Raw genomic sequence first — 13,646 nt, forward strand, 5'->3', positions numbered from 1 at the left:
TTGGATTAGCTTTCCTTTGACTCCGCAGAGTGGGGTTGATAATTCGTTCACATCATAGATGTAAACAGTGTCCAGGATAGCGTTAACAGTTTTGTCATGCTTTGGCATAGGTGCAGTGATGACATTTGGAGTTTCTGGAGGATCGAACTCAATTTCCCCAGCATCTATCATATCTTGTATTTTATTTTTCAAGGCCCAGCAGTGATCTGCGTCATGTCCTGGACAGTTTGAGTGATAGGCACATGTCGCATCAGGGCGATAATTCGGAGAGGAAGTGTTGACATTCTTTGGAGGACCTTTTAATGTGATCATATCTGCTTTTAGCAAGTGCTGCAATGCCTGAGAGATTGGCATGTTGATTCTGGTGAAATTTCTTCTTGGTGCATCTGGTCGATGCGTATATTTTGGCTGTTGATCTTTTTGAGGTGCAGATGCGGAGATCAGAACTGCCCCTACAGATTGATGCTGCTCACTTTTGCGACTTTTCTGAATTTGTGTTGTATTGACCTCATTTCTCCCGCTGATGGGCCTTTTTGTAGTACCAGAGGAGGAACCTATTTGAATTTTTCCATTTTGAATGCCACTTTCGACACGTTCTCCGGTCAGTATCAGGTCAGTGAAACCTGATGATGAGCTTCCCAGCAAATGGCTATAGAAAGGGCCAGTTAAAGTGCCCATGAACATGTCGACTAGCTCGCGATCAGATAAGGGTGGTTGAACCCTTCCAGCCATATCTCTCCACTTTTGTGCATATCCTTTGAAACTTTCTTTTGGTCCCATAGACATGCCCCTTAGTTGAGTACGGGTTGGCGCAAGATCAGCATTGTATTGGTACTGTTTGTAAAAAGCAGCAGCTAATTCTTCCCAAGTATGAACCTTGGTATTTTCCAGCTGGTAGTACCACTCGAGTTGTGTACCCGACAGACTTTCTTGGAAGAAGTGAATCCATAATTTGTTATCTGTTGTATGAGGTTGTATCTTCCTCACATAGGACCTCAGATGTAGTTTTGGGCAAGAAACTCCATCATATTTTGCAAAGACAGGAACTTTGAATTTTGGAGGGATAACAACATCCGAGATGAGCCCCAGATCATTGAAATCTAAACCAGATACTTTTTGTATCTCCATAGCTTTCATACGGTCTTCCAGCTGTTGGTATTTGTCATCATCTGGTTCGTCCCCAGAATGATTATCTTCTTCATTTGAAGAGAGAGAGGGTTTAGCAGAACCCTGGTTGCTTTGATTGTCTTCTTGTTCACCATCACCGACTGTTTCAGGGATCGGTGGCTTTTTGAACTTTTTGACTGGGATTTTGATCTTCCTTTTCAGGTGACTCACGCCTACAGATCCTTTAGGCTTCTTTTTCTTCTTGATTATCAGGGCTTTCAGTTCTTATTGCCCCTTTGCCAGTTCCAGAATTGCCACCTGAACTTGGGCATTCTGTGCTTCGAGGTTCTTGATGCTTGTCTCAGATTCCGTCTCTTCTGACTGAAATAAACAGCGAGGAGATGAGAAATCCGTCATGTGAACCTGTTATGCAATGTGTATGTATGGATGCAATGTATATGAATGAAATGTATATGCAATGTATGAAATGTATATGCAATGTATATGAATGCAATGTATGTGAATGCAGTGTGTGTACAATGTTTTCAAGGATCTTAGAGTTTAGATTTGTTAAAGAAGAAACAAACATTAGTTAATCAATTTATTCTCTTTTTTTTCTTTGCCTCATTTGGGTTTACAAGACAGAAATAAAATAAATGATCCTTCAGGTTTCCCATGGACGCTTTCTCTTTGCCCCCAGGAATGTGTTGATCTGCTGTTCTTCTTGAAGCTGTCCGGTGAGCTCCAATATCCTTCTCTCATAGTCCTGACAGTGTGCTTTGAAGGTGTCTCTTTCCTCTTTTAGTTGAACCCAAGATTTTTGCAACTCTTCTAGGTCAGTTGGCATATCCGGGTGTAGAATAACTTGAGGTTCGTCTCCTTCGACCTCTGGCTCAATAGTCACAGGTAGAATAGCGGGATATGGCATAATGAGTTTCTGAGCATGAGTGCGGACCCATCTGAGGTAAGGTTCCATAGGGATAGGATTCCATTGCCCCAAAGTTTTGCTTTCTATTCTATAGACACTGTCCCACGCATGTATGAACCTTCGTCGGTGTCTATGAGAATCATTCTCGTAATCAAACACAATGCCACGGATAATCATGTCATGAGGACCGTTGCTCCTTGCATATCCGAATTGGCGTAGAGCTAAAGAGGGATTGTAAGTGATGCCTCCTTTGATGCCAAGGAGTGGCACATTAGGGTACTCTCCACAATGATCAATGATAGTAATGTCTCTTTGAAAGAAGTTGTTCCACCGGATATCTGAATGAGACAAAGACATAATCCTGCGAGACCATTGCATTCTTTGTTCATTTCTCAACACTGATCGGGGAAGATGAAATGTAAACCACCTAGCCAGTAGTGGTATACAGCACATGAGAGTTCCTCGTTTCTTCATGGTACGAGTGTGTAGAGAATGTAGAATGTCTCCCAGCAATGTTGGTACTGGGTTACGGATTAGGAAAAGGTTGATGATGTGTACACTTATGAACTGGTCGGGATTTGGGAATAAAACCAACCCATAGATCAAAAGGGCCATAACCTCCTCAAAAGCTGGATAACTTTTGTTTTCTAGCAGTAGTCGAGCCTTTTCCAATAAGAACTTGGCAAGCAAACCCTTAACTCCACTCTTTGTTTCCCAATTGGACTCGATTTCTGACTTTCGCAGATGTAAAGCAGCATCAATGACTTCAGGTTTTGGAATCCTTTCTAAACCAGTGAAAGGTAATTGATTTCGAACAGGCAATCCAATTAGTTCAGAGAATTCTTCCAAAGTGGGTACCAACAGGTAATCAGGAAAGGTAAAGCAATGATGTTCAGGGTCAAAGAACTGGAACAGGACCCGTATCATGTCTTCTTCAAATTTTGAGGTAACCAAATGGAGTAGGTGACCATGCCTTTCGGTGAATTGAACATTCCTGGGGAATTCTGACACTAAGTCTTTTAGTTCAGATGGTACCGTTGAGATGTTGATTCGGATGTAATCTCGGGTGGCGGGAGCCATTACCTGCAAAAACAAAGGTAAACTCTTTGATCCTTGAAGTGTTTTGTGAAAAAATGATATGCTTATGATGCAAACATGTGGCACACAAAAACAAATCAAACAATAGCCTTAGGTTTAAAGGCTTGCATGGAGCTAATAGGTGATACCCTCCCCACTGAAGTTGAGTTGGTTAAAACCTGTCCTAGAATAGTATTCGGGTTCTATGATCCTTGGAAGTAACATCTCAATACGGCGCTCGAGCGGCCGATCAAAATATTCCTCGAGGATAACTAACTTCGATCAATTTCAAAGCTAGCCACTTAATAGGCCATAAGTCAAGTTCAACTAAAAAGGTTCTAAGACAAATTAGTGTTTAATGACATTTCGGAAGCCTAATATACTCCTTGATCATTTTCAAGGGACATCAGTATAAACCAAAGTATCGCACTAATGATGACTACCAGATCAACCGTATCGGTACATGGCGTACAGTTTCCTTGGTCTATTGTCATATACTTAAGGTATCTCGAGATTCGGCTTAGAATCTTCCACACAAGCAAAATACCCAAACAAACCTTTGAAAAATAGAGCAATCAAGTCAAACAATTGAAAACATCGAAGTAATCTATTCTCTTAAGGTAACCCCTTTTGAAAACATTTTGTTTTTTGAAACTGACTCCCCAGCAGAGTCGCCAGTTCTGTGGACCTCCGTTTTTTTTCGGGCCATACCTCTGAGCGGGAGAGATACGTGAACTGACTCTTTTTTATCGCTTATGCTTTCGCATTTTTGAAAATTCACAGAGTCGCCACCGACCTTTTATTTTATCCATTTAAGGAAAGGTTTATAAAAGAAACAGAAAAAAGACCTTTAAGAAATTCTGGGTAAGGGGGTAGGTTATACAAAGGGAAGGTGTCAGCACCCTTTGTATCCATGGTTATCCATGGGCTCTTAAGTTTGCTTAGCTCACTTGTTTTTCGATTACTTTTTAATTGCTTTAGAATGCTCATATGTGGTTTCAAATACCTTTGTAAATTGAATTTGTAATGATCCTTGTGCGGATGTATACAAAATGTTTGTTTATCTTTTGAAAGATGTTTTGAAAAGAACGTTAACTTTGTAATGATCCGTGTTTGGATGTATACAAAATATTGTCTTTTTGGAAAGTTTTGTTTTGAAAAACAACAGTGTATGAGAATTTTGTTTGTTTTGATTTGAGCAAGCAAACTAGAAGGTCTACCCTGAGCTGTAAGGTCTTTATCCTATTTCCTTTAAAAATCTATCCTTTCACCGGATACAAACAAAAGGTTCGATTTTGTACTCGAAACAGTAGAATTTTGACTTTGATTTTGAAAAGAATGAGAAGGGATTACCTTAAGAGGTGCAAGTGTGATTGTGATTGGATTCAGATATTTTATCTTTGAAGTTAGTGATCTAACGGTTCAATTTTATCTTTGACATACACGCAGTTTATATTTGCTGGAAATTAAAATGCGTAAATGTAAAGTGCGGAAAGTAAATCTACGCTATTACATCGATTGTGCAGGAAATGTAAACTAACCTATTTACATGAATTTGACATCCTATACATTTATCTAGGAATTTAAATTTCAAGAAAAATAAAAGGCATGTTTTTGGATTTTTTTTATGATTGATTTTAATTATAATTAATGCATGATTAATTAAATTAAAATGAAGAAAAAAGATGAAAATAAATTTAAACCTAGAATTTAAGTTTAAAAAAATGTACAAAATATTTGTCAATTAATTTTAAAACAAAACTAATTTTTTGGAATTTTTGAAATTGATTTGAAATTGATTAAGCTAATTAAAACATAATTATGCAAATAATTATACAAATAATTAAAACTTAAAGAGAAAATTATCCTAAATGTGTACAAAATTAGTTTATAACATATAAACAATATTTAATATAAAGAACAATTGTTTTATGATTTTTTGATTGGTTAGAATAATTAAAAAGCAAATATATAAATATTTACTAATTAATTATGCAAAATATTGAAATTTTGAAGAAAAATAAAATATTTTTATTTCAGAAAATAATATATTATTTTAGAAGTCTAAAAATATTTTTTGTGTATTTTTTGGATTTTTAAAACTATTTTTAATTAATTTTGCAAAGAAAATTAAAATAAAATAGAAAATAAAAGGATACATGATCATGTGTGATTAATCTGAGAGTCCATGGTATGGGGATTCATTCTGATGCGTTGGATGATTCATTAAATGAGATCAGATGGCCCAGATATTGAGGCACGTGGTAAAAGTTACACCTGCAAAGCACAGAATCAGAGACAAATTTAAAAAACACGCGTGCATGCCAGCCAATAGGGTGAGGACACGCATCATCTTCAACCTCCAGACAACACCTTTGACAGCGCTTTTGTAAAAAAGCGCTATAATAAGTGATGCTTAAGCCTGCAAAATAGCGAATAGGTGTAAACGTGAATATAAATTTGGCGCGACATGCCCATTCAATTCGTCTAGTCCATACGAATTCAGTGGTACCACTTAGAACCTGTAATTTTGCTTATTTCAGAAAGCCCTAATTTGGAGAGTATGAACCCTAAAATGGTAACTTCGTATATAAGCAACCAAACCTTAATTAAATGTCCAGAAACGATCTACACACCACACTAAGTTCAAATATATGTCTACATCTTGCTAGATATGCGTGTGTTATGAGATATAAGTTAGTTTTAGTTTGAACAAACCGTGGCCTAGGTAGCTCGATTTATGAGGTTTCAAGACTTGGAAATGATTGAGATATGTTCAGTGATGCTTGAGGAAGGTATTAGAATGTTTAGTTTGTATGGAAAGTGACTGGAATTCAAAATTCGAATTTGAGATTTCTTTGAAAAGTTTCAAGTGATTACAAGTGTGTTACAAGCAAGGCTTTGTTTCTGAACTTGTCTCTCTTCATTACTGAAGTATGCTAGCCTATATATAAGCATTGAAGTGCTTAAAATCTAAGCTAGAAAGCAATAAGTGCTTTGTTGAATTTTTGACTTTTTCCACATGTGTAGCTTGGCATTTAAGCCACTATGGCTTGATTTTCTTCTCTCCCTCTGCTGTACTTTGGCTTGGGACAGAGTTGAATGATTCTCTTGATGAGTCATGCTTGGAATTCAAGCTATGCATTATCCTTCCATTTTCCTTTTTAAATTTAATCTTATATGTGATAAAATTAAATCAAAAATGGATAAAAATGATATGGGCTTTGTCTTGGTCGTGGGAGGCCCATTATATTATGGAAATGATGTTTGAACCATGAAAACTTGGCCCCATTTGGAAAAAATACATTTTTGAGCAATGTTGATTTCATGTATTTTCCCAAAATTTAGCCAACTTCAACAAGGTGTAAATCCCTCAATTTTTGTCATATCAAGGAGATCTTGCACTTTTTGGAAACCTCAAAGAGTCCTCTAACCAATGTCTTTGGTCTCATGTCAAAATGATTTTTGATGCTCCTTGTGTGTCCTTTTGAAAAAAGTGTCTTTTTGTTGACTTTGAAAATGACCTGTAATGTCTTTGGTCATATTTTTCAAATGGTGAATGCAATGACCATGGGATCAATTGCATTTGAAAGATAATTGAATTTCCTTCAAAATGAGCTTTGGTTTGAATTTTTTGGATGAAGGATGAGAGAGTTATGACCAGTCAAAGTTGAGTTGACTTTTCAGGCAAAAACCCTAATTTTGAATCTTAGGGTTTTGTTGATTTTTGATCTTTCCTTGATGAATTATGATCATCCAATGATCAAATGATGAATCCTTTGACAAAATATGGACTTTGACAAAAAAATTCATTTTTGACTGTCTGTTGACTTTTTGGTCAAACGGGTCGTCTGTTGACTGTTTGAGCTGCTGACGGTGCGTCTGAGTGAATTGAAGTTTGAAAATTTGTATGATGGTACTTTGAGATATATGGATGTGCATGAAATCCATTTGAGGTCTCAAAAACTTGTTTCTCCTGTAAAAACAAGAAAACCCTAGTCAGGGACTGTTTGTGTAGGAGACAGTTAAGCGTACCTGATTTTTGTGCAGTGTTGAGTCTCTGCTAATCGCGTGATATTCAGAAGACTTCTAGAACAAAAATCTTGGAATTTTGAATTGTAAAATATTGATTTGATTGATGGTACAAAACACTGAGAATTGTACTGCCAGCAGTTTGACTGTCAACTGACTGTTCAGGTATTGACGTAGCAGTTAGAGTGAAAAATCAACAGTCAAAGTTAATTTTCTTTTTTTGTTGTTTTTGTTTTATGTGAAAAATGAAAGTTTATTTACATGACTTGTTAAAAACACAGACATAATAAATAACTAATATTTACTGTACGCGAGCAAAATTACCGATAATAACCCTGAAAATCATTTAATGCACAGAAAAATGAATATTTGACTGGCAGAAAACACACAAAATATTATCTGAGTAATTAAGCAATATTATGACAAATAGTACAACATTTAATACTGACAGTACAAATATTACATACTATATTGAACAGTACGACGAATAAACGGTACATTTAAGAAATAAGAAATACGGCAAATTTTAAGAATGACGATTGATAACCCATGCTACAAATAGTAACATGTAGATGATTGGGAGCATAAGCATCCCAGGTCCATAGTGTTCCGGGCTATGTAGACAGAAGAAAGACATGATCACCGTAGCAATGGTGATGACCATAAGAAAACACGTTTCCCACCGCTTTGCCATTTTGTCGGGGAAGAAGAAAGGATGGATTATGAAGTAGAAATTTGAGAGATGAATTAGAATTTGATGTGAGATTTTTATGAGAAAATGAGAGGTATTTATAGAGTGGAAAGAAGGATAGAGACGTTGGGGAATGATGTGATTCCGTACAAAAGGAAAATTTGAGTGGAAATAAGATTTGAAAGAAAGTGTATGATAGTGTTGGGAAAAAGAGAGATGTAGAGAATAAAGTTAGGATTCGATTTTTGAAAAAGAGATTTGAAAAGATTTTTGAAAATAATGGAATATAGTACCAAAATTAGTGGGAAACAAAAGATATTAATAATCTACTTGTTACCAGTACAGTCTGAGTTTCCTGATTCTACGCCTGCAAAAAGATTTAACTCTGTACCAATTGTGTCAGTACTATTTATCTGTAAATAAATAAATAGCATGTGTGAAGTAATAAACAGTATTTGGCGTTTGCGTAAGAATAAATTCAACTGCAAGCCAAATTACTGTATAAGAAAAATTCTAAAAACTAAGTATTTCATATGTCAGGATATTTGTTGAAATAAAAATCCATGATTATATGAGACTCTTAATTTTCAGATTGGAGTTTTCTTGAAAAAAGATGCGGGCAAATTTTGGGGTATAACAGTTGCCCCTATTCAATCTTCTTAAACCTGAAGAGATTGTCTGAAATCTGAAGGTAGAAGATGATTGAATATTTAGATGCCCTGAAAATTTGCACTTACCTTGATCAGAAGAGATGTTGGAAGTTGCATTTGAATGTCGTCTGCGAAATGTTGTTGGCAGATTGGAACATTACCTGAGATGGGCTTTCAGATGCCACCTGGTAAATGGGTTGAGGGTTTGTTCATCAGAATGAATCCATTGATTATATCTTGATGAAGGATTTGAAAGTCTTTGTGTTGACTGTTTCGGAACCGTCCAAGGTTACCGCTTTAAGTCTAGGAGGATGATTGCTACGGAACTTGTCCAAAGTTTTTCCTGCTTTAGATTTTGAAAGTTGATCATTGTGGAACCGTTTGAGGTATCAGCTTTAGATCTTTGATGTTAGATCATCCTTGAACCGTCTGAGGTATCGACTTTAGATCTTCAATGTTAGATCGTTCTAGAACCGTCTGAGGTATCAACTTTAGATCTGCAATGTTAGATCGTTCTGGAACCGTCTGAGGTATCAACTTTAGATCTTCGATGTTAGATCGTTCTAGAACCGTCTGAGGTATCAACTTTAGATCTTCGATGTTAGATCGTTCTGGAACCGTCTGAGGTATCAACTTTAGATCTTCGATGTTAGATCGTTTTGGAACCGTCTGAGGTATCAACTTTAGATCTGCAATGTTAGATCGTTTTGTAACCGTCTGAGGTATCAGCTTTAGATCTTTGATGTTAGATCATTCTTGAACCGTTTGAGGTATCGACTTTAGATCTTCAATGTTAGATCGTTCTGGAACCGTTTGAGGTATCAACTTTAGATCTGCAATGTTAGATCGTTTTGGAACCGTCTGAGGTATCAACTTTAGATCTTCGATGTTAGATCGTTCTGGAACCGTCTGAGGTATCAACTTTAGATCTTCGATGTTAGATCGTTTTGGAACCGTCTGAGGTATCAACTTTAGATTTGCAATGTTAGATCATTCTGGAACCGTCTGAGGTATCAACTTAGATCTGTGATGTTTGTTTTTGAGTTGATAAGTGATCAGAATGAATCTTTGGCTTGATTATATCTGAGAGAATCGTTCATGGAATTCAGGTGAACACTGCATGTGATTGAGAATATCTTTGTTGAAGATATCCGTCTACCTGAAAAATCAAGTTAGTGATATGCAATGTTTATGATGCATGTAATGTGAGATATTCTCGAGTTAAAGGAGAAATATGCATGTTATGTTGTGTGTGAATATGCGTATGAATACGCGCATGATGCATGATGTATGATGTGAATATGAATGTGTGATGTATGAATGTGATGTCAAGCTTCTATTTGGGAAAATAAATTTCCGCCAGTCATCTGGATATGACTATATTGTGATTGTTGATGATCTTTTGTCTTGTTTGAGTACCCTCGGCTGGGGAAATTCTTTGAGAACCATGGTACTCTGTTGAAGGATCTTTGACTATCACTTGGGAATGAAAGGTAGCTGGAAGTGCTGATGCCCTTTCAAATGGGAATGAGGAAGATGCATAATCCTCCGATGCACTATCTGACCAAGTCCGGGTGCGGGGATCACACCTTCTGAAGATAGTAATCTGGAACAACCCTGCTGGGGGATAAGACTTCTTTTGAAGAGAAAATCTCTTTTGAGGAATTTGCTGAGAAATGCGCTTCTCTTGGGGATTTTCTTCTGATGGGATGATGTCCAGATAATTGGGACATTACCTGAATGCTATTCCTGTTTTTCCTGGTAAACATCAATCATATTCAAATGCACATGTTCATTCAGAATTATCATTGGGACGTTTACGTATTTAAAATAGAAAAAGTGAAAATGGTGATTTTTGAGCCTAAGCCGCATTGATTTTTGAAAAAGAGCCATGATAGGCTAATTAGCACAGGGAGACAACAATCCTAGAAGTAGGAAACTGTCATAAAGTTTTGGAAAATATTTATAAAGATAAATAGCTATGTGAAAACAATCCAGTCAAGTTTCAATTCTGCTATTGCCAATCTGTCTTCGAGCATCTCATCCCTCACTTGTTGGAAGAAAGTGATTGGACTGATCGGTGTCTTTGAGGTGTTGAATCTTGATGGTGAGTAGGCAGCTGAACGAAACATAGTTGTATGCTTCATTCCCTAACTTTTGCCTAGGCTGCCCTTTCAGGTTTTCAGCCTACCGGGATAGTATTTGTTTAGTCTCTAATTTTTGCCTGGACCGCCCTTTCGGGTTTTCAATCCACCGAGACGCTCATTTTTTTTCCTAAGTTGCCCTTTCAGGTTTTCAACTTAGCGAGCTGTTTTTTTCTTTTTAAGCGAAGTATTTTTTGACTATGTCAGCATTCACAGGGTGTGGGAAATCCTCACCATCCATGGTGGTAAGCAACATGGCGCCGCCGGAGAATATTTTCTTGATTATGAATGGTCCCTCGTAGGTGGGAGTCCATTTGCCTCTGGGATCACCTTGTGGTAAGATGATGCGTTTGACAACCAAGCCACCAGTTTGGTATGCTTGACTTTTGACTTTTTTGTTGAAGGCTTTGATCATACGCTTTTGGTATAGCTGACCATGACAAATAGCTGCGAGCCTTTTCTCATCAATCAAGTTTATCTGGTCCAACCGTGTTTGAATCCAATCGTCTTCGTCTAGATTGGCTTCTTTCATAATCCTTAGGGAAGGAATCTGAATTTCAATTGGAAGAACTGCCTCCATACCATAGACTAAGGAGAATGGAGTTGCCCCTGTTGAAGTACGCGCAGATGTGCGATAACCATGAAGAGCAAAAGGTAACATCTCATGCCAGTCTTTGTAAGTTACTGTCATTTTTTGTATGAATTTCTTGATGTTCTTGTTGGCAGCTTCCACCGCGCCGTTCATCTTTGGTCGATATGGAGAAGAATTATGATGTTTGATCTTGAACTGTGTGCAAAGTTCAGTAATCATTCTGTTGTTTAGATTTGTGCCATTGTCCGTGATAATCCGTTCAAGGATGCCGTACCGACAAATGAGATTGTATTTGATGAACCGGGCCACCACATTCTTGGTAACAGAAGCAAATGAAGCTGCTTCTACCCACTTTGTGAAGTAGTCAATAGCGACCAGGATAAAGCGATGTCCGTTGGAGGCAGTAGGTTTGATTTCTCCAATCATATCAATACCCCACATTGCAAAAGGCCAAGGAGCCGTCAGGACGCTTAATGGAACTGGAGGTACATGTACTTTGTCAGCGTATATCTGGCATTTGTGACATGTTCGGGAGTGATGATGGCAGTCTGTTTCCCTGGTAGACCAGTAATAATCTGCTCTAAGGATCTTTTTAGCCATTGTGTGTCCACTGGAATGAGTACCGAAGGCACCATTGTGTATTTCTTTCATGATCTGTTCTGCTTCCTTCTTGTTTACACAGCGAAGTAAAGTCGAGTCATGGTTGCGTTTGTATAAGGTTCCATTGCTTAGAAAGAATTTGGCAGCAAATCTCCTTAGAAACTTTCTGTCGTTAATGGATGCCCCTTCAGGGTACTCCTGAGCTTTGAGATATCTTTTTACTTCATGGAACCATGGTTTTTCCTCGGTTCCTTCGGTATCGATCTCATTGCAATAGGATGGTTCATCTTTCCTGTAAATGGTGATCATAGGCGCCTCGTTGTCCCACCTGACTTTGAACATGGATGACATGGTAGCTAAAGCATCAGCTAGTTGATTTTCCTCGCGTGGGATGTGTTCGAAAGTGATTTCTTCGAAGTAAGGAATCAAACTCAGCACATATTCTTTGTAAGGAATTAGATTCGGGTGCTTCGTGTCCCATTCCCCTTTGACTTGGTAGATTACCAAGGCCGAGTCTCCGTAGACTTCCAGGAATTTGATTCTTAGATCGATTGCAGCTTTAAGACCCAGAATACATGCTTCGTATTCGGCTATATTGTTAGTGCAATTGAAGCATAACCTGGCAGTGAATGGTGTATAACCTCCTGCGGGGGAAATGATCACAGCTCCGATGCCATTGCCAAGTGCATTAGAAGCTCCGTCAAAAACCATAGTCCACCGGGATCCTGGCTCGGGTCCTTCTTCTGGTCCTGGTTGTTTGTAGTCATTGACTAGCATAATGTCTTCGTCTGGGAAGTCAAAGTTTAATGCTTGATAATCATCCACTGCTTGATGAGCCAGATGATCAGCTACCACACTTCCTTTGATTGCTTTTTGTGAAGTGTATTGAATGTCATATTTTGTTAAGATCATTTGCCATCTCGCTATTCTTCCAGAGAGAGCAGGTTTTTCGAACACGTATTTGATGGGATCCATCTTGGAGATTAGGAAAGTGGTGTGATTTAGCATGTACTGTCTTAGTCGGCGAGCCGCCCAAGCTAAGGCACAACAAGTTTTTTCGAGTAGTGAGTATCTTGTTTCACAATCGGTAAACTTTTTGCTAAGATAGTAGATTGCGTGCTCCTTTCGGCCGGATTCGTCATGTTGTCCTAGTACACACCCCATTGAGTCTTCTAACACAGTTAGGTACATTATCAGAGGTCTGCCTTCCACAGGTGGCAACAAGATTGGAGGTTTTTGGAGATATTCTTTGATTTTGTCAAAGGCTAACTGGCATTTGTCATTCCACCTTTCCACTTGATCTTTCTTCAACAGTTTGAAGATCGGCACACAAGTAGTAGTCATGTGGGCAATAAATCGGGCGATGTAATTTAGACGTCCCAAGAATCCTCTGACTTGTTTCTCGGTACGAGGTATAGGCATTTCTTGAATGGCTTTAACCTTGGCGGGATCAACCTCAATACCTTTGCTGCTGACGATGAAACCTAATAGTTTGCTGGATCTTACTCCAAAGGTACACTTATTTGGGTTCAGTCGCAACTTGTATTTCTTGAGTCTGTCAAACAACTTGTGTAAATGACCCAGATGTTCTTCCTCGGTGGTGGATTTTGCAATCATGTCATCGACATACACCTCTATTTCTTGATGAATCATATCATGAAATAGCGCTACCATTGCACGTTGATAGGTTGCTCCTGCATTTTTCAGACCAAAGGGCATTACTTTGTAACAAAAGGTTCCCCAGGGTGTTGTGAAGGTTGTTTTTTCCATGTCTTCGGGTGCCATCTTGATTTGATTGTACCCTGAGAATCCGTCCATAAAGGAG

Source organism: Vicia villosa, linkage group LG6 (genome assembly GCF_029867415.1).
Source record: "Vicia villosa cultivar HV-30 ecotype Madison, WI linkage group LG6, Vvil1.0, whole genome shotgun sequence".
In the NCBI taxonomy this organism is placed as follows: Eukaryota; Viridiplantae; Streptophyta; class Magnoliopsida; order Fabales; family Fabaceae; genus Vicia; species Vicia villosa.